Source organism: Macaca fascicularis, chromosome 12, assembly GCF_037993035.2.
Source record: "Macaca fascicularis isolate 582-1 chromosome 12, T2T-MFA8v1.1".
Classification (NCBI taxonomy): Eukaryota; Metazoa; Chordata; class Mammalia; order Primates; family Cercopithecidae; genus Macaca; species Macaca fascicularis.
In genome coordinates, this window is record NC_088386.1 from 138,315,675 (window position 1) to 138,337,030 (window position 21,356).

The 21,356-nt window shown below is 45.3% G+C and overlaps 1 protein-coding gene and 1 non-coding gene across 18 annotated transcripts in view; both read right to left on the minus strand.

Annotated features, from left to right (window-relative positions):
* The window catches only part of LOC102123544 (contactin-associated protein-like 4), a 213,023-nt gene that overhangs the window by 146,601 nt on the left and 45,066 nt on the right, over nucleotides 1-21,356 (minus strand). The gene's annotated exons all lie outside the window — the stretch shown is intronic.
* On the minus strand, nucleotides 17,137-17,236 carry LOC123568199 (small nucleolar RNA U13). The gene has a single exon (XR_006691415.2). It is a non-coding gene; the product is annotated as a small nucleolar RNA U13 (small nucleolar RNA).

Here is a 21,356-nt window from a genome sequence, read left to right on the forward strand (position 1 = left end):
AGTCTCACACACTGCAGAGGGAAAGATCCTGGAGGGCAGGGAGATGCAACCGACCCAGGCACCCCGGAAACAGCCTTGACTGGGCGCAGACACTGCAATCTAGTGAGTAAAGGTACTTATCGTAGCATGTGGGTTTGCAATTCTGAAACTAGAATCAAACAATATGTAAATATAAACAAGGAGAGACATCTTTTCACTCCTGAAGACAATGAACAACTCAGGCTAAAATAAACCCTGTGTTGTTAGATTGGAATCAAGGAGACCTGGGGTCCTTGGAGAACTGACGGGTGCCAGGGCTGAGGCAGGGAAAATCCAGGACCTGCTTAGAGTATCTTGTGTTCCGGGAACCAGGGACGTGCCCCCAGAGAGGGTGTGTGTTTGTCAAAAGAACACAACGAAGAGCCTGTCCAGCCTGAAGGAGCTTCCAAGGGCCAGCGTGGGACAACTGAGGCAACAATATTTTTTAAAACGTATTTTGTGCCATAGCGTATAAATACTCATGAGTCCATACTGATATAAGTAAATAATAAAATAAATGCATGTGCAGAGTGGAAGGGCCAGCTCCTTCTCACTGGAGAAGCCCACCGGTGATTCAACACAGAGCCACGGTTAAACTCCAGTAATGAAGGTGCAGGGAGGTCCCCCGATGGATGTGGAAGCTGCTGGGTGGAAGATGGAGAGAAGCAGCATTCGCATCTCTGAGAAGTCCACAGGTGAGTTAACAGCGTCAAGGTTAAACTCCACAGTAGCCAGGGGACAGGGAGGTCCCCCGATGAATGTGGAAGCCGGTGGGTGGAAGATGGAGAGAAGCAGCATGGGCATCTCTGAGAAGCCAGCCAGTGAGTCAACAAAGAGTCACGGTTAAACTCCACCATAGCGAGGGTGCAGGGAGGTCCCACGATGGATGTGGAAGCTGCTGGGTGGAAGATGGAGAGAAGCAGCATTCGCATCTCCGAGAAGAGCAGCTCCCCAAGACGCTCATCACCATCGAAGGACCCCGGCCCATGTCCCCACTGACAGACGACCCCACCTCAGGACGCCGCGACTGGACACTTGGGAGGCACAGCTGGGCTCCTGAGGGGCTCCCGCCAAAATTCCACAGCCTCACCCCAGTCAGGAGAACACACGGTGCAAATGAAACCCAGGCCGATTCTGCAAAACAGCTGAACCGCTGCACAGCAAGAAGCGTGTAAGTCACAAAAGACAAGGGGAGACGCTGAATTCTGGAGGATGGGAGGAGACGAGGGGGAATATGGAACCAATCATGTGGGATCCTGGACGGACTCAGGGAGGCGCTTGCGGGAAAAACCGGAAGTGGCTGCGTAGGGGCCGCCCTTGCTCTGCGCAGTCGCACCAGCGCCGGCGCCCAACCCGGCAGCGCCAGGCGCCAGCCAGTCAGCCAGGGGCGCGCGAGCCCGCGCTCTGCGGCGGTCCTGTGAGTCTCTCATCGGTGTAAAATAAAACGTTTGGAGAGCGTGGGATGAAAAGGGAGAAAGCTGTAAGGAGTCTGCACTGTGCATTTTAGGAAGGGGGACGCATCACCACCATCGAAGGCAGCAGAGTGAAGAAAAGCAAAACGGACGCTGGGCCAGGAGAGGAGGCCTTGCTGCCCACGGCGACGCCCTGCTGCCCACAGTGATGCCCTGCTGCCCACGGCGACGCCCTGCTGCCCACAGTGATGCCCTGCTGCCCACGGCGACGCCCTGCTGCCCACAGTGATGCCCTGCTGCCCACGGCGACGCCCTGCTGCCCACGGCGACGCCCTGCTGCCCACAGTGATGCCCTGCTACCCACGGCGACGCCCTGCTGCCCGCAGCGCCACAGCCAAGGCATTTGTGTCTGTGAGACACAGCATCACCCTCCCGAGTGTCCTGTATAATAAGATTTTATAACTAACCTTTGAGACTTACTGCACAGCAGGACTTTTTAAGCCGGGTGGTGCCCGAGTAAAGTCTGTGGCTCACCAGCTCGGCCTGAGCAGCTTTTGCAAGTTGCTTCTGTTCTGTCCTCACTGCCCAGCTGCCCTGAAATTCAGAGACGCCCCTGCTTACAGATGAGCTCTCACCACGTGAGGGTCACCTTCTAGAGTGTGTGAAGTCCCAGGTAGTGATGAAAACATCATCCTCCCATCATGACTTGAATAATAAATCGTACAACGATGAGGGTCAGATGAGACCTCATCTGCTGAGATGAGACCGCTGCTGAGTCTCTTTTTCGATAGCTCTGACGTGAAGAACGGTAGTGATGTTCCCCATCCCTCCATCTGCTCCAGAATGAGCGAAAGGAATGGCTACTCCAAGGGCTCCTAGTAAGGAGTGAGCTCACAGAGGGCCTGCTGAGTTCTGCGTTAAAAATATCCCTATAACCAGGCATGGTGGCATGGCCCTGTGGTCCCAGCCACCCAGGAGGCTGAGGCGGGAGGCTCACTTGAGCCCAGAAGTTCAAGTCCAGCCTAGGCAGCATAACAAGATGCTGTCTCTAAAACAATAAAAAATAAATAAAAATAAAAATCCCTAAAAGGCCACAGGTGCAGCAGCTCTTTCCTTTGTTGCCTGCCATTTTCAGTCTGTGAGGCGCTGAAGTTGCTAACACCATGTCATGTGCTTTTCAATGACTAAAGGAGTGGACACCTCCATTGTGTGCAGAGGGATCTTCCAGAAATTTCTGTGTACAGCATCTTAACTCCTCGGCATTTCTAGAATGACTCCTCAAAAAGTTAAACACAGAATGACCATATGGGCCAGCAACTTCACTCCTCAGTATATGCTCAAGGGAGCTGAACACAGGTTCCTGAACAGATGTCTCCACACGAATGTCACAGAAACATTACCCACAACAGCCAGGACATGGAAGCAACCTCAGTGTCCACCCCCGAAGGACAGAGAAGCAGGTGGGGGTCTGTTCCTACAACTCAGTCTGGCGCACTGAGGGATGAAGTGCTAACCCAGGTCCCCCACGGACGAACCTGGAACACAGGACACAAAGGGAAAGGTGCCAGGCACAGAAGCTCTTATGCTGGGTGACTCTTCTTATATGAAGTATCCAGAACAGCTAAATCCAGAGACAGAAAGAGTGGTGGGTGCAGGGGTGGGAGCGGGTGGGAAGCGCCTGCTGCAGGGTGCAAGATTTCCTTCTAGGGTGAGAAACATGTTGTGGAACTGGACAGAGGTGGCAGTTTGCACAGCACGGAGGGTGCTAAATGCTACTCAGTCTTGTAACTTAAAATGGTCAATTTTATGTTGTATGCATATAAAAGTATCTAGAGGACAACTTATCATCCCTCATTTACAGATGAGATGATGGATTCAGAGATGGAGCAAATTTGACCAATTTCCTGCAGTTAGTGGTTGTGTTGTTTTAAAATTTTGAGCATGTTATTTTAAAAGCTAGACTTTGTCCACTTAGCCAACTTCGTAATTATATAATGATACTCCTGCCACTCCTAGTGGTGCCTTCTATTCCAAATGTGTATGTAAATACTTCATCAATTACGCCTGCTATCTGGCTGTAAGTGGTGTGGCCAGATGTCTTTATAAAGTGAGTTCCTGTCTGGTTTCTGCTCTGTGTCTGCCTCAGTAGGGAAACGCTCCCAGCAGGAGGGGCTCTGACATTGCCGGGGGGTCACGGGGGACCTTCAGGATGGTGAGCACAAAGTTCCCTGGGAAGTGGGTGCCGGAAGGTGAAACTGCAGACCCAGCCTCCTTGGAAATGATGATAGATGATGGACAAATAGATGACTGATGGATGGATGGATAGATAGATAGATAGATAGATAGATAGATAGATAGATAGATAGACTGAGGGACAGACTGATAGACACATAGATACATAGACAGCCAGATACTGGCCTACCTGGTCACCTTTCTGAGAGCCCAGTGACGTGCATCATTTGAAACCATTGCCAGCACTAATGAGCTTGGGGATAAGGGAGGAGCCGAGTTGGGTCCCCCAAGGTGCACCCAGTGTCCCCCGGGACACCACAAGGCCTCTGGGTCTCCTCCCCACAGTGGCTGTCCTGCGGGCAGGTGCATGCTGCTGGTCCTATCCACCCCCCAACCCAGCCCACAACAGAGGAAGAGCCACCCACGGGAGATCCAGGCTGCTACAGCTCCTCTCAGTTCTCAGTGCTTATGTTTTAAATCCAACATGTGTTTTCTGATTTGGACAACATTGCAACAGAATTTCACTAATGATTTGCCTTAGGAATGAAGCATGAATGACCTGCAGAGCCCCAGGGAGTTCAGGATGGGGCAAAAACAGTTATAAGAGAACCTGGGCAAGGGTGTTTATGTGCCATGAAATCTGGGATAAGCAGCTCACACTGAGAAAATCACATTTGTTCATGCAGAAGACCAAAGACCAACACCACTCCCCAAGTAATGGACAGAAGGTAGGTCCCTGCACCCTCCCTCAGAGTCTGAGCCCCCTGCCCTTTCTCTTGGTGATTTGGAAGGACACCTGCCATTTCCCTCTGGCCCACTCAGGATGGTGGTGGCAGGACCCCTCCCCCCTCCCAGGATGAGCCAGTCGTGGCTTTCCTGTGGCAGCATTTCCCGGGGAAAGGGACCTGAGCCACTCTAAGGAGACTGGCTCCATTGGACAAGCACATTCTTTGCCAGGTATGTGTGTGGTGAGTGTTTTCTCCAAGTCCATGGCTTCACTTTTCCCTTTGCCAATGGTGGCTATCAAAGAGAAGAAGGTCTATTTCATTAAGTCTGCTCTGCTTTGAGTGTGAGTCCCAGAGTTCATGTGAGGGAAACTTAATTCCAAATGCAACAGCGTTGGGAGGTGGGGCCTTTGCAGGGTGAATCTGAGCCCTCATGAATGGATTCCTGCTGCTATCACAGGAGTGAGGTAGTTATCACAGGAGCAGGTTAGTTATCCTGAGAGTGGGTTAGTTATCACAGGAGCAGGTTAGTTATCAGTGGAGTAGGTTTGTTATCATGGGAGTGGGTTAGTTATCCTAAGACTGGGTTAGTTATCCTGAGAGTGGGTTAGTTATCCTGAGAGTGGGTTAGTTATCACAGGAGCAGGTTAGTTACCAGGGAAGTAGGTTCGTTATCATGGGAGTGGGTTAGTTATCCTGAGAGTGGATTAATTATCACAGGAGTAGGTTAGTTATCCTGAGAGTAGGTTAGTTATCATGGGAGTGGGCTAGTTATCCTTAAAATGGGTTAGTTATAATGGGGGCAGGTTAGTTATCCTGAGAGTGGGTTAGTTATCATGGGAGTGAGGAGCCTGGTCCCTTCCTTCTTGCTCTCTTGCCTGTCCACCTTCCTTCATGGGATGTGGCAGCAAGAAGACCCTCGTCAGATGCTGTCCTTCAACCTTGGATTTCCCAGCCTCCAGAACCATAAGAAATAAATCCCTGTTTTGGGCCGGGCACAGTGGCTCATGCCTGTAATCCCAGCACTTTGTGAGGCTGAGGTGGACGGGTCACAAGGTCAGGAGTTCGAGACCAACCTGAGCAACATGGTGAAACCCAATCTCTACTAAAAATACAAAAATTAGCCAGGTGTGGTGGTGCATGCCTGTAATCCCAGCTACTCAGGAGGCTGAGGCAGGAGAATCACTTGAACCTGGGAGGCGGAGGTTGCAGTGAGCTGAGATCACGCCATTGCACTCCAGCCTGGGCAACAGACTGAGACTCTGTCTCAAGAAAAAAAAAAAAAAAAAAGGAAATAAATAAATCCCTGTTCTTTACACATTAGCCAGTCTCAGGTATTCTGTTATAGCAACACAAAATGGACTAAGATAAGGTCCAAGTTATTATTTTTCTTTTATGTCTTATGCTCTTATGTCCCATTTAATAAATCATTGTCTAACCAAAGTTCATAAGGACATTCTTCTACATTTTCTTCTAGAAGTTAAATACCTTTAGGGGTTCTGTTTTATTTAGGATTTTATCCAGAAGATATAAAGAACTATTACAACTCAAAAATAAAATTATCACTTAAAATAATGAGCAAGAGCTATAACTGGACAATTTATGAAAGAAGATGTAGGAATAGCCAATAATTTTATGAAACAAATCTTGACACCGTTAGTCATCTGAGAAGTACAAATTAAACTAAAAATGGAATACCACCACATACTAGAATATGGGAATTTAAAAGACTGATGGCATGGGTATTGTGAGAACCTGGAGCAACCAGAATGCTCACACACTGCTGGTGAGAATACAAAAGGCACAGTCACTCAGGAAACTGTTCTGAAAGGTCAAACACCCACCTACTTACTATACGACCCAGTCATTTAGTGCTTGGCATTCACCCAGGAGAAATGAAAATATTTCCTTAGAAAAACTGTAAGTGGATGTCTGCAGAAGCCTTATTTGTAGGAGCAAAACACCGGGAATCACCCGGTATCTGTGGACGGATGGATGAATTTACTGTGGTTTATTTCAGGTTGAGATGCAATGGAGAAGCCTGAACTCCCGACACCCAGAGTGCCTCGAGGAAGCTCACATGCCCGGGTCTCACGCACGCCCTGGCCGAGCCTCTGATAACTGTTGAGGGATTTACTTCTCTGAAATTCACCAGCCAGCCCCACCTGGTTCTGGGCATATGATCACGGCATGGGGCTACCTGGGGTCATGACCTGTGAAGGGGGGTTCACTGCAGTGAGGCCCATTCATCAGCAGGGCACAGACGGCACAGCTAACATCGAGGGACTGCGGGGTCCGGGTGAGTGGCTGTGGAGAGGCCAGGATGCCCGGGCATGGCCCTGAGGGAGGGCAGGGTTAGGAGAGGGAGCCGTTGTTTGTTTTGTGCAGAGGGAGTTGAGATACGTGCTGTGAAGTAATGCACAGTAGCTTCTATCCTGAACTTAGGAAGAGAAGCCAGGCCTAGAAATGTGGAATCCCAAGGACTTGGACATGGAGATGCTGGTGGAATGACCCAGTGGATGACACCAATGAGAAACACAGGGGAGGGCCCAGACATCCCTCGAGGCCAGAGCTGACGCCGGGGCCAAGTGGGGGCAGGGTGGGCAACTCCACCTGGCTCAGGGAACTGGCGGCTGGTGACACGCTGAAATTAGTCGCTTCGTACCCTTCTTGGACCAGGATTGAACCAGGAGACCCCTATCCCGGCCCCTGGTATGACAGGACAGGGTGGCAGGTGCCATCATTGCCCAGGTCAAACGAAGGGTCTGAGGCTGAGGGGCTGGAGACGTTTGTCCAGGCCCACACCAGTCACAGGTGCTGAAAACAGAGTGCAAACACCGTTACTCTGAGACAGAGCATCTTCCTACTCTCTCTGGAAGGAAGGTGGCCCCTCCAAGGAATCCTGACCCATGGATTCCCAGTAACCACGGCAGTGCCTGGAAGGAAAGAACACCACCTCCCTGTCCAAGCAATGATGAAGGGACAGGCACAAAAGGTGAGATGTGTTTCCAGAGGTGATCGCCTGCCCACAAAGAGCAGAGGGTGTGCAGGACACGGGACGAGGCAGTGACGATGCCCAGGAGGAGCTCCCCACAAGGCCAAGGGCCCAGAAGTGCACCACGAGGGCCGGCCACACAGGCAGGTCAGCTGCCAGTAGTTGAGTTACTAACATGCACATAGAAAGGGATTTTAGGAACAGTCGACTACAGGAAGGCGGTGTCCAGTGGAGGAGAAAGGTGGCCGTGGTGGAGGCCCCGGGAGGGGAGGCCCTTTTGCCGCCATCAGCTGCCCACTCCACAGGTTTCCCTCTCCCACGAAGATGGCCCCAGCAGAGCTCACGGGTGATTAGGGAGGAGGCAGGAGGGCCTGGGGTCTCCTTCCTGAAGTTCTGCATTTGGGCATTAAGGCTGGAGACAGGAGCTGGAGAGGAGAGGCTGGCAGGGCATTCAGACTCCACCTGAATCCATTCCCAATATAAAAAATTCTCAATAAAGAACAGCAGAGAAATTCTTCAGCCTTGTATCAGGCATCTATGAAAAACCTATGAGTATAACCATACTCAACAGTGGAACACTGGCTGCACCCTCATGCTCAGGAACAAGGTGAGGATACCTGTGCTTACCAAGTCTACTATCTATCACGACAGATATTCTAGCCACAGCATATGGAAAGAAAAAGAAACAAAAGAAATCCATATCAGAAAGGGAGAAGCAAAATGGTCTTTATTCACAACAACATGATCAGATATGTGGACAATGTTGTAGAATCTAAAAACTGGATTGAACAAATATGTAGTTTTAGCAAGCTTTCAGAATATACTGTCAGAATGCCAAAGTAAAATTGTATGTATTTTATTAGCAAGGAATGTTATAAAATAAAATTTAGAAATCCATTTACAAAAACATGACAAAATAAAATACACTTAAGAGTTAAATCTGACAAAAACTGTGCAAAGTGTGCATAGCAAATACTAAAATGCACATCTATTAAAGAAGACCTAACTCAGTCAAGACATGTTCTGTCTCCAGGGATTTGAAGAGCCCACATGGCCAAGATGTCAGCTCTGCCCACATCGACCTCTCCATTCAATGCAATCCCAGTCAAACTCTCAGAAGCCATGTTTTTTGTAGAAATTGACAAACATTGTAAAGTTCACAGTGAAGCTCAAAGGACCAGGAATAGTGAAACTACCTGTTGGAGAAGAAGACATACACCTGGCTGTACCACCTGACGACTATGTCCTGCGAAGCTGAAGCACACTGAAGAGCCTAGCACTGGGCGAAGACAGGGACGTGGACCTTTGGGGCAGGAGGCCAGATGTCGGCTAGTCGTATGTGGCCAACTGCCTTTCCAGTATCCAACATCCATTCTTAATTAAACACACACACAAACACACACACACTTTTTTTTGCAAAGACAGTTGAGTGAAAAAATAACTATTTTCTAAAAACTATGCTAAAAAAATTGGATATTAGAAAAAGGACTTTGTTCCATGCCACACACTGTATAATTTCTTTCTTCAAGATGAATCATGAAGTTAAATATAGAAAACATATGGCAGAAGACACAGGAGAAAACTGTTGCAACTTTGAGTTATAAGAAGTATTTTATCTATGCTACCACAGAGGATAATTTCTTTATAAAATGATACATTCATTTTCATCAAAACAGGAACTTGCTCTGCAAAAGACATAAAAAGGTGAGCAACACGCTGAGCGAAAATATCTTTATCTGCAACTCACATATCTGAATATACAGAGAACTCCCAGCACTCAATAATTCCAAAGCAAAAAACCCAACAACCCAGTGTGGTGAAAACACCGTAAGTGTTGCACAAACTCTTTTCCAAAAAAGATAAATACAGGCAGAATGAGCCATGAAATAGTTCCTGACAAGGGGACTACAAAAGAGAATTAAAACCAGATGCCCCAGTAGGTCTACTGGAATGTCTAAGATGACTAATCAAACCAGGGGTGAGATGATACCAGCCACTGAAAACTCTCATACGCTGCTGGTGGAAATGCAAAAAAAACCTCATAAAACACTTCAGCAGTTTCTTAAAATATTTACCATTAACCCACTGAATTACCCAGCAAGGCCATTTCCAAGTATCTACCCAGGAGACACAAAAGCGTAAGTGCGCACGAGACCTGTGGAGCGGTGCTCAGAGCAGCTTCATTCCTAACATCCCACACTGAAAACCACACCAACGCTCCTCAGCTGGAGAAGAGACACACAAGTCGCGACGTATTCATACAAGAGACATGAAAGCATACGTGTGCACGAGACCTGTGGAGCGGTGCTCAGAGCAGCTTTATTTCTAACATCCCACACTGAAAACCACACCAACGCTCTTCAGCTGGAGAAGAGATACACAGATCGTGATGTATTTATACAAGAGAACAGTGCTCAGAAAATAGGAACAAGTAACCCCAAAAAGTGCAGAAATATCAAAATCATTGGGTAGAGTGACAGAACCCACATTCAAAAGAGGACCTAACAGAAGATTCCAGCATGTTCAACAGCAGGAGCAGCCTGCTAAGGAGGAGGAGGCCAGGGCAGTGACTGTCCTGAGTTGGGGGCCATGCGTGGGGGCAGCATGCACAGGGTGGGGCCACTTTTTAGAGGGAGGAGTGTACTGAATTGCCTTATTGGTGAGGTAATCACAGGAGCGCATGCATTTGTGAAATTAAAGGTGTTAATTTAAACAATATTAGGAAAATAGGTGAACATTTCACTCTTGGGTACATAGACATTTACAGCTAGAGTCCTCTGTCCTCTTCCTTAAAGAAAAGAGTGTTTTCAAACCATTCATAATCTTTAATTAGTAGGGGGGAGAGAGAGAGAGAAAGAGATTGAGAAGGAGAGGAGAGGAGAGAAGAGAAGAGAGTCTTGCAACTGAGGTAGTAGGCCTGACTTGACTCTGGAAGGGGGGCTTGAACCCTGGACCAGATTGAGGACTAGCTAAAGCAGGGAAGAGACAAAAGTCTCCCTTAGACACACCCTCTAGAGCCATGTCACTTTACAATTGCCATGGCAACACCTGCCATGCCCCTTTACATGGCAACAACCCAAAGACCCAGAAGTTACCACTTCTTTTCTAGGAAGTTCTGCATAAACTGCTCCTTGATTTGCAGGTAATTAAAAGTGGGTATAAACAGGAGTGCAGAGATGCCTCTGAGCTGCTGCTCTGGGTGCACTGCCCATGGGGTAGCCTTGCTCCATGAGGAGCAAGCAGGACCTCTGCTGCTGCTGTGCACAGCCACCACCTGCCACCACGGGCCACCCTGGAATTCTTTCCTGGGCAAAGCCAAGAACGTTTCTGAGCTAAGCCCCAATTTTGAGGCTTACCTTCCCTGCGTCACAACCATAACATGTCAAAGCATCGGAATATGGAGACAGAGTGACAGTGAAAGACAAGAACCATAGAACATTTTAAACCTGTTAATGTTGTATTTCAAAATCTCAAAAATTTTTGTTCTTCAAAGTTCAACAATGTGATTATTTCTGCAATACTAAATGCATTTCAGATTTACAGGAAGACCACTTTTAGTAAGAACTTAAGTGTTAAATACCCAGGCGATGTTCATCTTAGCTGTTGGTACAATGGTTCCTTTTACTTTTACTCTGGGAGTATCTGAAGGGATCTCAGATTTCAGGATAAGAATGGCTCCATGTGCCTGGAGGAAAAGAGAAACCCCCAAGTAGCTGGTTCTTTTTCCCTGGTGTTTAAAATTCCATCACATTTATAGTAGCCTGGTGTTTATCTAGATTGGAAGAGAAAAAATCACTACAGAAACTGTTTTTTCCTAATATTGCAAAATAACCATCATATGAGGATCAAAGCTGAGCTGAACCTGCTGGTGAAGCAGGTCCTGGGTGTGAGTGACCACTTGCCGCACACACGCGCTGTCTCTAGAGAACACGGCGTGGCCCAAACTCGAACCCGCCAGGGACTCAGCACACAGGAGCCCCCATGTAGTTAAGTCAGTAGGGAGGCTACTGCAGAGGAAAACGGTTTTCAATCCTCATGCAAACACCTGACTTAGCTGTGACCACGTGCGTTCACCGCACAAGCCCAACATCAATTTGCTTGTGATGTAGTTTGGTTCTGTGTCCCTGGGAGGAGGTGAGGGGATCGTGGAAGTGGATTTTTCATGGACGGTTTAGCATCGTGCCCTCGGTGCAGTGCTCTTGTAGTGAGTTATCGCGAGACTTGGTTTTTACAAGCGTGCGGCTCGCGCTCTCTGGCCACGTGACCACCTGTCCCGTTCACCTTCCGCCATGATTGGGAGTTTCCTGAGGCCGCCCCAGAAGCAGAAGCCGCTATGTTTCCTCTGCAGCCTGCAGAACGGTGAGGCAATGAAACCTCTTTTCTTTATAAATTAGCCAGTCTTGCTTCAAGCGTTCAGAAACTAGCCACTGCTGGAACTATTGATGGGCTGTGGGGATGGTTGAGAAGCCATACCTGATTTCACTTGTGAGATAAACACTCGCATTTCCTGAAGCGGTTTTTTATGCATTGTTATTAAAAGTGCAAGTAACTCCTTTGTTCTGGGCACTACAAATGGTTCTATTTTAACAACCTTATGATTGATATTAATTAATTTTTAAAGTTTTACTTGATGTGCCAAATAAACTGCAAAAATATTTTATAAAAATTTGAATTGTTGACTCACGTTAATACTAGGCTTCGGTGACTCTGACTGTGAACGTTGAGGTCAAACTGTTTGCCACATCAGCATCTCACATTCCCACAGGCAGTGGAGGAGAGCTCCGTTCCTCACACCTACCTGACGCTTCTTATTTCTGTCTCTCAGATGATGGTCGTTTTAGGGGGTGTGAAATGGTGTCTTGTGGTTTTGATTCTCATATCCCCAGTAACTATCAATGTTGATAATTTTTCAGTGTGCTTATTGGCCACTTGTAAATCATTTTTGGAGAAATGCGGTATTTTGACTACTATAGAATTATTTATATTTTATTGTTGTCAGAGTTTTTAAAATATTCAAGTTACAATTATCTTAGATATATGATTTGCAAATATTTTCTCCCATTCTGTAAGTTTTCCTTTCACTTTTTTAATGTCCTTTGAAAGAAAAAGTTTATTATTTTTAAATAAATATAACGTCTTTTTTTTTTTTTTTTTGAGACAGAGTCTTGCTCTGTCACCCAGGCTGGAGCGCAGTGGCCGGATCTCAGCTTACTGCAAGCTCCGCCTCCCGGGTTTACGCCATTCTCCTGCCTCAGCCTCCCGAGTAGCTGGGACTACAGGCGCCCGCCACCTCGCCCGGCTAGTTTTTTGTATTTTTTAGTAGAGACGGGGTTTCACCAGGTTAGCCAGGATGGTCTCGATCTCCTGACCTTGTGATCCGCCCGTCTCTGCCTCCCTGGGATTACAGGCTTGAGCCACCGCGCCCGGCCTGTCTTTTTTTTCTTTTGTTGCTTGTGCTTTTAATGACATGTCTAAGAAGCCATTGCCTAAAGCAAAGCCATGAAGTTTCGTGGATATGTTCTGTTAAGAGTTGTATATTTTCATCTCTTACGTTTACGCCTGTGAGTTATTATGAGTTACTTTCTGTGTCTAGGGTGCATGAGTAACCAATCTCACTCTTTTGCATGTGGCTATCCAGTTATCCCATTCTTTCCACCACTGGACTTTCTTGGACCCCTTCTTGAAAATCAATTTGCCGGAAAGGTGAGGAGTTATTCTGGACCACACACTTGATTTCACTGATCTGCGTGTTTGTTCCTATGACAATATGTGTCCTGATGACAGGAGCCTTTTTTTTTTTTTTTTTTTTTTTTTTGAGACGGAGTGTCTCTCTGTCCCCCAGGATGGAGTGCAGTGGTGCGATCTGGGCTCACTGCAACCTCTGCCTCCTGGGTTCATGCCATTCTCCCACCTCAGCCTCGCGAGTAGCTGGGACTATAGGCGCCTGCCACCACGCCTGGCTAATTTTGCTTTTGTATTTTTAGTTGAGATGGGGTTTCACGGTGTTAGCCAGAATGGTCTCGATTTCCTGACCTTGTGATCCACCCGCCTCAGCCTCCCAAAGTGCTGGGATTACAGAGATGACTGGAGCTTTGGAGTCAGCTTTGGAACCAGCAAATGGGAGTCCTTGCAATGGCCCATTAGGGTGTTTGAGGGGTTCGTGTCCCTCAAATTCCTGTGTTGAGATTGTAACCCCTAACGTGGTAGTGCCAGCAGGTGGGATCTATGGAGGTGATGAGCTCAGGAGGGCAGAGCCCTAGGGGTGGGATTAATGCCCTTTGAAAAGTGATGCAGAGAGCTCCCTGCCTGCCTCTCCTCCAGGTGGGAATACGAGAAGAGGAGCCTGCAGCCTGGAAGGTCCTTGCCAGAGCCTGACCATATGGACACCCTGATCTCAGAGTTCACACCTCCAGAATTGAGAGAAATAAGTTTCTGTCATTGATAAGCCACCAAGTCTATGGTACTCTGTTATAGAAGCCTAAACTAAGACAGTCCCCTGAATTTGTTCTTTCTCAGTGTTGCTTTGTATTTTATTGAGGGTCATTTGCACTTTGAAATAAACTTTAGGATCCGCTTGTTAATTTGTGAAAAAAAAGGTCATTGGAATTTTGAAAGGGATTTCATTTCCTGTGGATTCATTTGGAGAAATAGCACCATTTTAAAAAATGTCTTCTAATGAATGATCTGTCTTTCCATTTATTTTTTCTTTAGTTCTTAACAATGTTTTGTGTTTTTCAGTATATAAAATTTGTGCCTCTTTTATAAAATGTATTCCAAGAGATTTTATGCTTTGTGAGCTTAAAACAAAAATTTTTCTTAATTTTATTTTGAATTTTTATTTCTGAAGTACAGAAATCCAATTGATTTTTATGTTTTGCTCTTGTAACCTGAAAACTTGCTGAACTTGTATATTAGCTATAGTAGCTGTGTGTGTGTTTGTGAATCCTGAAGACTGTCTGCATACAAGATCATGTCATCTACAAATAGAGAAAATGTTACTTCTTCCTTTGTAATATTGATGCCTTCTTCCTAATGTTCTTGTCCAGTTTTCCTGGTGAGAACCTCTAGTACAGTAGTACCCAACCTTTTTGGCACCAGGGACCGGTTTTGTAAAAGACAATTTTTCCATGAACTGGGGGTGGAAGGAATGGTTTTGGGATGGTTCAAGCACATTGCATTTGTTGTGCACTTTATTGTTATTATATATTGTAATATATAATGAAAAAATTATACAACTCACCATAATGTGGACTCCGTAGGAGCCCTGAACTTGTTTTCCTGCAACTAGAGGGTCCCATCTGGGGGTGATGAGAGACAGTGACAGATCATCAGGCATTAGATTCTCATAAGGAATGCGCCACCTAGATCTCTCGCATGCACAGTTCATGATAGGGTTCCCACTCCTATGAGAATCTAATCCAGTCGCTGATCTGACAGGAGGTGGAGCTCGGGCAGTAATGGGAACACTGAGGAGCAGCTATAAATACAGATGAAGCTTCACTCACTCACCAGCTGCTCACCTCCTGCTGTGTGCCCTGGGTCCCAACAGGCCATGGACCAGAACAGGGGTTGGGGACAGACCGCTGCTCTAGTACAATATCAAATAAAATTGGCGAGAGCAGGCAATCTTTTCTTGTGGTTGCTCTAAGGGGGAAGCTTCTGTCTTTCACCATTAAGTGTGATGTTAGCTGTTGGTTTTTGTAGATATCATTAAAAAGTTATTGAAGTTTGAATTTATTTCTAGTTGGTTCATTGTCTGTCATGAAAGAATGTGGGATTCTGTTAAATGCTTTTTGTGCATCTATTGATATTATGCATTTGTCATTTATTCTGTTAATACGACGCATTACATTGATTTACTTCTGAATATTAAACAAATCTTGCATTTCTGAGACAAGCCCTACTTAGTCATGGTGTGTAATTCCTTATGCATACTGCTAGATTCAGTGTTCTGATATTTAATCGAGAGTTTTCGCATCCATATTCTTAAGAGATATTCGTTTGTAGTTTTCCTATGAGGTCTTTGTATGACTTTGGTATTTCAGTAATATTGGCCTCATGCAATGCGTGGAGGAGCGTCCCTTCTTCTCTGTTATTTGGTAACAGTTCTGAAAGATTCGTGTGAGTTCATCTTTATATGTTTGGTAAATGTAGGCATGAAGCAGTCAGGTCCTGAGTTTTAGTTTGTGGGAATTTCATAATTACTATTTTAATCTCTTTTTTGTGATATGTTCAGATTTCCTTTTTTTCTTGAGTCACCTGTAGGTTTGTCAGTTTTTAAAACATTTTTAAATAACCGTTTGGTGTTTTATTTCCTTCTCTTTATATTATTTTCTAGTCTCTATATCATGAATTTACACACAACCCTATGATTTCATTCTTTTGTCTCTTTGGGTTAGTTCTTCTTTTTCTAGGTTCCTAGAGTGTTAGAGCGTTGACTTAATATCCTTCTTATGTTTTAGACATATGCATTTAGAGCTATAAATTTCCCTCTTAGTAATGCTTTGACTACATTCGATAATTACATTGAATTTTTGTATGTTGTGATTTTTTCTTCATCTCAAAATTAGAAAACTAATTTACTTCCTGATTTTTTGTTGCTTAATTGATACATAGTGATTAATTCCCCATATGTCCTTCTGCTGATGATGCCTAGTAATTCCACTGTAGTCACAGAAGACACTTGTGTGCTTTCATTACTTTTAACTTTAGTCAGGTTTCTTACATGTCAGTGTGTGATCTTCCTGGAGAATGTTTCATGTGCAGTTAAGAGTGTGTGTTCTGTCGTTGAAATGTGGAGTGTTCTAGAATGACCACTTAGATACAGCTGGTTGATGGCACAGGTCAGTTCTGTGTCCTTGATGATTTTCTGTGTGGTTGTTCTAAAAACTGTTGGGAGAGGGGCCTCAAGTTCTAAGACTTATACTTTGAGATTCCTCTATTTGTCCCTTCACCTCTATTAGTTTCTGCTTCACATCTGTGCAGGTCTGGTATTTGGTGCACAATTAGCATACACAATTAGTATTGGTATATATTGTTTTGAGGTTAACATTTTAAACATCACTGTATAAAGTTCCTTTCTGTATTTGGTAATTTTACCTGCTCTTAATATCAATATAGCAACTCCTGCTTTCTTTTGATTAATGTTTGCATGACATTTCTTTTCCCATCCTTTGACTTTCAACCCGTATATGTCATGATATTTGAAGTAAGCATTTTGTAAATTGCATAAAATTGGGCCATGTTTTAAAATCTATTTTTCAAATATCTGTTTCTTAATTAGTGTGTTAGTCTCCTTACATTTTATGTCATTATTGTTATGCTAGAGATTAAGTACAGCATTTTGTTTTTTTGTTTTCTGGTTCTTTTATTTTTTTTGCTCTGCTTTTCATTTCCTTGTTTTTTTCTACATTCTATGGCAAGAAGCAATTTTTAACATTGTCTTTTGGCTTATTTTTGTATATTTGTGTTTTTCTTTCATCTTTTTATAGTGATTGCTCTAGATATTACAATCTATATACATATAAATTATATATAAATAATAATACAGTATAGAATATATAAAATCACAGTCTAGCGACATCATCACATGACCAGTTTGATTACAATGTAGAAACCTTATCTCCTTCTCGGTTCTATATTGCCTTCCCAATATATAACAGAGCTGTCTTAGATATCATCCCAACAGATATTTAGAACCACATCAGAACCACTTTAACCATCAATGAGTATTTATTCATTTTTTTTAAGTTCATGTCAGATAAATAATGTGCTAACGTCACAAGGTTGGAGGGTGACACATCTCACACGTGTGCATGAGTGTCCAATCGTCATGCTTATGAGCTAAAAATGATCGTATTTTTTTGCTGCTGTATTTTTCTTCCTTCAGGGTCATATTAGTTATCTAGGCTTCATAACAAAGCACCAAACTGGATGGCTCAAAACAGGAGAAGTGCATTGTCTCTTAGATGTAGAAGCCAGAAGTCCAAAGTCAAGGTGCCAGGAAGACACATCTTCCCTGAAGCCCATAGGCGAGAATTCCTCCTGGCCCCCGCCTGACTTTTGGTGTTGGGTATCGATCCCTGGCATGCCTTGGTGATGCCAATCTTAGCTTCTGTTGTCACCTGGTGTCCTCCCTGTCTGCCAGTTTCCAAATCACTTTCTTCTAACCATAGCAGCAATCATATGGGATTTAACACCCACTCTACTCAGTATGACCTTATTTCATCTGTGAAGACCCTATTTCCAAATAAGGTCACATTCACACATAGGACGAGCTAGGGCTTTGTATCTGTCCATTCTCCGACTGCTATAAAGAAATACCTGGGACTGGGTAATTTATAAAGAAAAGAGGTTTAATTGCCTCTTGGTTCCACAGGCTATACAGGAAGCATGGCTGGGAGGCCTTGGGAAACTTACAATCGTGGCAGAGGTGAAAGGAAAGCAAGCATGTCTTCACATGGCCAACAGGAGAGAGAGCATGAAGGGGGAGGTGCCACACATGTCTAAACAGCCAGATCTCCTGAGAGCTCACTCACTATCGTGAGAAAAGCAAAAGGAAAGTCCCCCCGGGACCCAATCACCTCCATCTTGGGAAGGTGTCATCCTCCTCCAACATTGGGGATTAGAATTCGACATGAGATTTGGGGGGATGCACAGAGCCAAACCATATCAGACTTAAGCGTAGCTTCCTGAGGGGACATAATTCAGTCTGTAACACTGATGTGCCAATAGCCCTTCTCATTCCCTTTTTGTTTAGAGAACTTCTGGTAGTAGGTTTGTTGGTGGCAAAGCCTCTTCGCTTTTCTTCTTCTGAGAATGTCAACCTGGGTTGACAGTTCGTTTCTTTCAGCACTAAAAATGTTGTGCCACTTTGTTCTGATCTTTGCAGCTTCCAATGACAAATCCACTCCCATGTCAATTATTGTTCCTCTGTGAGGAAGGTGTCATTTCTCTCTTGCTCCATTCAATCATGGCTTTTGTCTGTCATGCGTTTTTATGCATTTTACTATGATGTGTCTTGTAGGAAGTTCTTTGGTCTAATCCTGTTGTGGGGGTTCACTTGGGTGTTAGAATCTGTGGATTTATGTCTTTGGGAACATGTGTAAAGTTTTCAGCCACAAAGTTTTCAACTACTTTGCAACCCCACCCTTTTCCTCTGCTCCTTTCAGGAATCTGATGCCACAAGTGTTAGATTTCCTTATTACAGCCCCACAGATCCCTGAGTCTCCGGTTATAGATTTCTTATTACGGCCCTACAGATCCCTGAGTCTCTGGTTACAGATTTTTTATTACATCCCCCCAAGATCCCTGAGTCTCTTATTATAGATTTCCTGATTATGTTCCCCACAGATCCCTGAGTCTCTGGTTGTAGATTTCTTATTACAGCACCCACAGATCCCTGAGTCTCTGGTTTTCGTTTTTGTCATCATTGTCATCCTATTTTCTGTCTCTTGTTCAGACTGATAAACTTCTATTTCTATTGTTCTATCTTCCAGTTCACTGATTCTTTCTTCTTCCTGTCCATTCTGCTGTTGAAACCACTAATGAGGTTTGTGTGTGTGTGTGTTTGGTTTGGTTTGGGATTTGTTTGTTTTTAATTTCAGCTATTTTATTTTTTGTTTCTATAATTTTATTTGGTCATTATTTTATATCTTCCATTCCTTTACTGAACTGTTTTTATTTTTATTTGTTTCAAACATGTTTTAAATTGTTTATGGAAGAACTTTAAGATGGCTGCCCTGAGGTCTTTGTCAGATAATTCTTACAGTGCTGCCGCTTCAGTATTGGCATTTACTGATTGCCATGTTTTACTCAGCTTTATATCCCTGGTTCTAGGTATTACAAGTAATTTATTATGAATATCCTTCTTATTTAAACCTCATTTAAACCGCTTATGTAACTGCCTTCCTGGGACACTAGAGGGAAAGGCATGTGCAGCTGATGCCGCCAGGTGGAAGGGGATCCCCATGGTCCCTGCTCAGCCTCCCATGGTCCTGGGAGAGGCTACCCTGCATTCCTACTGCGATGAGAGGGGGGTCTTTCTCTTGTTGCTGATGCACATGAGTGCAGAGGGTCTCATGGATGCAGAATGCACTGTCATTCCAGCAACCACCTGTGCATTCCAAGGCCTGATTTTCCGCCCCCAAATTATCTCGCTTTTAGTAGTTCATGGGGACTGCCTGATTGACTACATCGTGTATGTTAAAAGACCAACACACATTTTATTTAAAGAGATACATTAAAATTCAAGCTATACCTAAACTCCACACACAGAAGCAGTGACTAAGCAATGACTAAAGGATGGGAGTCAGCTGTGCCGCTGTAGCATTGCTGGAGTTATCACTGACACTGGCTGACTGTTATATTCTTCTTTAGCTATGAAGTCTCTCGCGGGCCACTGAATTCCCCCTACCAAGGAAACTGAGCAAGTCTCTTTGCTGAGAGCATGGTGGCTTCGAAGCCCACCAGAGCAGCATTCCGGGTGAGAGAGGACCTCAGAGCCTCTCTCCTCTCCCCTGGGGACAGTGAAGTGCCCTACACTGCTGCCGCCTGCCCTCTGTGACCCGGGCACAGCCACCCTCACATCCTGAACCCCTGCCCCGCCTTGGAGACACAGACACAGGAGCTGTCCACGGCGGTACCCCTCATCCTAGGTTTCGCTCTTTGCAGTTTCAGCCCCCTGAGGTCAACGCAACTTCAGGAATAATATTTCACGAGTTTAAATCTCACCCTGCTCTAAGAAGCCTGGTGAAGTTGGCCTCAATGTGAATCACCCCCTCATCCAGTGTATTCAGCCGTCTGGGTGACCATTAGTCATGGACACTGCCTGCTGCTGAGGCCGGACCACCAACACCGTCACAGCGTGTGGACCTGGGACTACCACAGAGGGAAGTGTCACGTGGCCCACGGCTGCAGAGAGCGTGAAGACCTGGGGCAGGACAGAGGAAGTGTCATGTGGCCCACAGCTGCAGAGTGTGAGGACCCGGGACAGGACAGAAGGAAAGATGCCACATGGCCCATGGCTGCAGAGGGCGTAGGGACCGGGGACCACCACAGAGGGAAATGTGTCATGTGGCCCATGCCTCAGCGTGTGTGGTTGCTCACCTCTCTCAGGAGGTGGGCATGTGAGCGTCTCAAGAAGGGGCCTGCCATACAATGATATATTTTCAGGGAGAGAGACCACGTTCACAAAACTTGTATTACAGTATTTTGTTATAGTTCTATGTTATTATTAGTTTTGTTGTTAGTCTGTTATTCTGCCCACTTTGTATTTAAACTTGATGGTAGATCTGTGCATACAAGCAGCAGCGTGTTCTGTGTTGGTGCCACCCAAGATTCCAGGCACCCCCTGGGGTCTTGGAGTGGATTCCGTCCACAGGGAAGATGCTGTGCTTGGAGCATTGCTGGCTTTCTGCCTGTTCCTTCTCTCACTGTGAGGTCCCAGCATGGCTGTGGAAACCTAATGTTTTTACGTGCTCCTGATGCTGAGTAATTTATGTTTTATTGGTGTCCTCATTCGTGCCCAGATCACTCGTGCAGCCATCATTCGCAGCCCAATCCCAACCCAATGAGAAATGCGAAAACACCAGAATGCCCTGCGGCCTCTGATAACTCACTCTCAATTTGCAATTCTTTCTTGAGGGCTGCAGGCTATCAAGAGGGAGAAAAATAGAATAAAGCCCAATCAAAAACAATGAATTAACAAGTAAGAGATAATTAAAATGGGCTGGTTTAAACTTAATTAACATGCAAATAAAATTCATTGAGGTTGATATCTGGCTTCATTATGAGCTCTGGGAAAATAGAGACTTAAAATGATTTCTGTCGTGGCGGACCCTGATCCTCGAGCCACTCAGGCTGACGACCTCACCCTGCCAGCAATGAGCCCAGACGTATATCTGTTCCTAAATTTACACAGAAGCGCGGAGGATAAGCTTAGTGATTTCAATATGTTATCCCCTTTCATTGCAT